Source organism: Canis lupus, chromosome 8, assembly GCF_003254725.2.
Source record: "Canis lupus dingo isolate Sandy chromosome 8, ASM325472v2, whole genome shotgun sequence".
NCBI classification, from domain to species: Eukaryota; Metazoa; Chordata; class Mammalia; order Carnivora; family Canidae; genus Canis; species Canis lupus.
In genome coordinates, this window is record NC_064250.1 from 63928947 (window position 1) to 63933393 (window position 4447).

At 49.8% G+C, this 4447-nt stretch overlaps 1 long non-coding RNA gene across 1 annotated transcript; it reads left to right on the plus strand.

The window, feature by feature from the left end:
* The first annotated feature begins 316 nt into the window (after positions 1–316).
* Positions 317–3871, plus strand: LOC112657412 (uncharacterized). The gene is made up of 4 exons (XR_003134987.3): positions 317–526; positions 1727–1920; positions 2334–2446; positions 3465–3871. It is a non-coding gene; the product is annotated as an uncharacterized LOC112657412 (long non-coding RNA).
* The last annotated feature ends 576 nt before the right edge of the window (positions 3872–4447 follow it).

The window sequence follows — 4447 nt, forward strand, 5'->3', positions numbered from 1 at the left end:
AGTTAATACGTCCATCCGGTATTTATTGAGCATCTACTGTATTCCAGACTTCGCTTCAGCTGCTGGACTTGGTAGCAATGAAAGAAAACGGACAGATTCCCTGGGCCCTGCCCCCCATCCTCACGAACCTTCTAGTCTAATAAAGGGAGACCGATTCAAAGGTAAATAAACCAACAAGCAAGATAATGTGATGTAAGTTCGGGGTGACCCAACACACTTCTCCCTTCACTTATTACACACCTGACACATGTTACATGTTGTCATAAAGCAGGTCGCGTCACCCACCCTTATGATGCGGACCAACATGATGGAATTTGTAGCATTTAGGGACACAAGTCAACCATCCACCGTCAGAGTTTGTGCCCAGAAGGTGGGGTCCTCTCCTTCCTACTGCACGTGGCCCCTCGTGAAAAGGTACACGATGTAAGTCTGGTGGGTCAGAGCAGCACCCTGTGTGAGCCCCAGCAAGGGGCTGAAGGCCGTGGGCACGTGCCTGGAGCCGGGCCATGCAGTCCCAAGCAGGACAGTGAGTCTTCTTTGTCTTAATACTTGGAAAGGGCTTTTCTCTGCTTCTTCTCCTTCTTCTCCTCCTTTTTTAGACAAGCTCTAGGTCCAACGTGGGCCTCCAACTCACCACCCTGAAGTCAAGAGTCGAGTGCTCTACTGACTGAGCCAGCCAGGGCCCTTGGCCTTTCTTTCTCAGTGGATGTGAGCTTGGAGAATGCCAAGCTGGATTTGGAGCAGCCCTCTCATCCCCACAAAGGAAGAACTTCTGAGAATGTGGGAAAAATAGAGGAAAAAGCCTGAAGACAGAGAGACAGAGAGAGAGAGAGAGAGAGAGACCAAGTCCTAGAAGCCTGTGTCACCTGCGCTTTGACTTCTACGTTTTCCATTGAAGATAATTTGTGCTTTTTTTCTCGTCCCTTCTCAGAGAGACATGAGGTTCTCTCTGTCCTCACAGAAAAATAATGGAGACGGTGTGGTACAATGTGAGAGACAAATATAATGGATGAATGGTCTCCCAGAGTAGGGCCCGGTCAGCGGCACTCAGGAGCTGATGCACCCGCACCCCAGCACCCTCGCCCCTCGTGGGGAGAGTCCTGAGGGCAAGTTTCTCCCTGGCTCCCAGAGGCCCCTAGCAGGATCCAGCTCCAGTTGCCACTATGGGATCTGGCTTGCTACCACCCACTTCGATAGGCCGCCTTCCCGTCCCTACTGCTGTCTCCTGGGATCACCTCCCAGAGAAACAACACGCACTCCACTTCTAGTTTCGGGGTCTGCTTCCAAGGGAACCCCAACTAAGATCGTGAGGGTTGCATGGGAGGATGTCTGGCATGGCGCTAGGGTCTAAGAGGCCCTCAACAAACAGCAGCTGGTCTACTTACCTCTTGGGTGTTAAAGCACCTGCTAGGCTCCCTTCACATCTTAAGGGACCAAGACAACCTTGGCAGGTAAATGCTTATTATAAATTTTACGGGGCCACCTGGGTGGCTCAGTGGTTGAGCATCTGCCTTCGGCCCAGGGCGTGATCCCAGAGTCCTGGGACTGAGTCCCCCATCGGGCTCCCTGCATGGAGCCTGCTTCTCCCTCTGCCTGTGTCTCTGCCTCTCTCTATCCCTCATGAATAAATAAATAAAATCTTTTAAAAATGTACTAATATGAAAGATGTGTAGCACACAGTTAACAATATGATACACAATACTCTTTTTCTGTAAATTCCATACAGCCAGTTGATTCTCAACACTTTCATGGTGAAGAGCTCCCCTACCCGTAGCCAACCAGTGGTCTCAACTGAAGAATGAGGATCCTTCCCCCACAATGTTGGTGGATGTTTTCATTTACGTTAGCACTTAAGATAAAAGTGAACGAAGAAGATTTCTCAAGTTCCGTAATACAGGAGCAGCGTCTTTGCCGACTCAGGTAAAGCGGTGGATACAGAGAGAGCAGCAGGTTTTCAAATGCTGGGAGAATAGAGGCTCAATTCAGGGGGGATATTTATGATGTACAGAGACAGACCCAACACACTTCAAGTTTATTCCACGTATTTTCTGAAATCTAAGCAATCACGCAGTCATATACATTCAGCCCTATGTGTGGCAGTTGCTCATTTCCACGGGAAACACGCCCATCAAGGCAGGAATGTTACCTGGGCACAGCGTGACCGAGATGAGAACTATTGCAGCATCACCTGTGTCTGCACCGTGAAGACCCAGTGTGCACGAATAACCTCAGGAGGTCAGATGGCGGCAAAAATCTAGTAAAATCATCAGGAATGATGAGCTTTGAGTACTTATGACCTTCGCTTTTTTAATTAAGATACTTTTTCTTCTTAGGGCAGTTTTTGGTTCACAGCAAAGTCAAGCAGCAAGTACAGAGCCCTCTGTCCCCGTCCCCAGCACGCACATCTCGCCCACCTCAACCTCCCTCCTACCTACCAGAGTGGCAGGTACGTTGGTAACCATCCGTGAACCCGCGCGAACACATCATCATCCCCCAAAGTCCATAGTTTACACTGGGCTTCACTCTTGCTATTGTGTATGATGCTTCAGATAAATGCGGGATGTCATGATCCACCATCATGATGTACAGAATAGTTTCACTCTTGCCTTTGTTTTTATTTTTTATTTTTTAAAAGATTTTATTTATGTATTTGACACAGAAAGAGAGAGAGCAGTGGAGAGCGGTAGCCAGAGAGAGAGAGAGAGAGAAGCAGGCTCTCCACTGAACAGGGAGCCCGATGTAGGACTCGATCCCAGGACCCTGAGATCATGACCTGAGCTAAAAGCAGGTGTTTAACTAAGCCACCCAGGCCCCTCTTACCTTTGTTTTTAATAAGAATGATTTAAGTGTAAGTTTATGCAATTTAATTATTAATGATGGTTCTATTTAATGCCCTGCTCATAAAATTCCTGAAATTATAACAACCAGCTCTCAGAGCTAGGTGACTTGCTGCCTTCAGCACAGTGCTGCCACTGGGCCTCACAAAGATCCTTAGGTTCCCGGGCCCCACCTAGAAGGCCGCCCAATGCTTTCCCGGCAGAGTCAGACATGCTTCAGGTAGCTCCGAACCCAGAAGGCCCACCTTGTAGCTGAGTGGAGCTCAGTCTCTTCCCCGCCAGGGCAGGTGAGGCCCTCCCACCTGCCACTCCGGGCCCGAGCTCTCAGCCGTCAGGTGGCTGGTTAGATTGCCCAGTTTGGGGACAGGCAGGGCAGCTGGGAGCCCCACGCGAGCGGCTGCACCAATGGGCCAGCAGGGTGGGCGGCTTCTCCAAATCCTTATTCCTCTAGGTGCAGCTGCTTGAGAAGCACAATCATGGTTTTGGATAGGAGGCCCCGAGAAGTTTACAATAAAAATCAAAAACAATTTCATGTTGACGAAGAATCATTTAATTGGAGAGCCTCGGCCTGAAGTTGCTCTGTTCACGTGCTTAACTAGCCTGGCCATTATTTTTATTGCTTTCCAGAGCAATTTCTGCAGGGCATGCTGCCTTCATGTGACGACCCTCGGAGCTGGACCTCTTGGATCCTAGAGGAGCCTCCTGAATGCTCTGCTGTCCCCAGACCCCACAGAGCTGGGTGCTGGGAGCTGGGAGCTGGGAGCTGGGAGCTGGGAGCTGGGAGCTGGGATTGAGGGACAGTAGATCTCACAGTCTGTGGGGATGGACATTTCCAGGACAGAGGGATTTGCTCCACTCTGGGGGCAGAACAGAAGAGGCACCAGCCTGAGGCACCCGGGTGGCTCAGTGGGTTAAGCATCTGCTGTTGAGGTCCTGGGATTGAACCCCGCATCAGGCTCTATGCTCAGCGGGGAGCCTGCTTCTCCCTCTTCCTCTGCCCCGCTCATGCTCTCTCTCTCTCTCAACCTCTCTCGTGCTCTCTCAAATAAATAAATAAAATCTTTAAAAAAAATAAATAAGATCTTTAAAAAAGAAGAGGCATCAACCCCATTCTTTGTTTAACACACCGGTAGGACCTGTAGTATGTCCTACACTGTTCGAGATACTTTAAAAATACACTTTACAAATACTACAACGAAACCTCATAAACCAGGTACTGTTAAACCCATTTCACAGTTGAGTAAATTGAGGCCTCAGAAGGGAAAGGGGCAGAATTCGAGCTCAGGCAGTCTGGTTCTAGAGTCAATGCATCTGACTAGAATGTCACTCGTGAAGGCAGCAAGGAACGCTAAGTGGTTGGGAACCTGGCCGTAGCTCAGTCAGGCTGGCGTGGTAGGTGTGAGTGTGGAGATGGGAGAGAGGGGTGGCGACCAGATTGTACACATGTACGCATGCACACCCACACAGGCACCCACAATCACGCACGTATGCACCTGCATGGCTATGCAGGGAGGCACATAACTGTGTGCACATGCGACACCTATGTTTGCACACGTGAACATACACTCGTGCACACGCATGCACAACCACATGCACATGCACACGACATT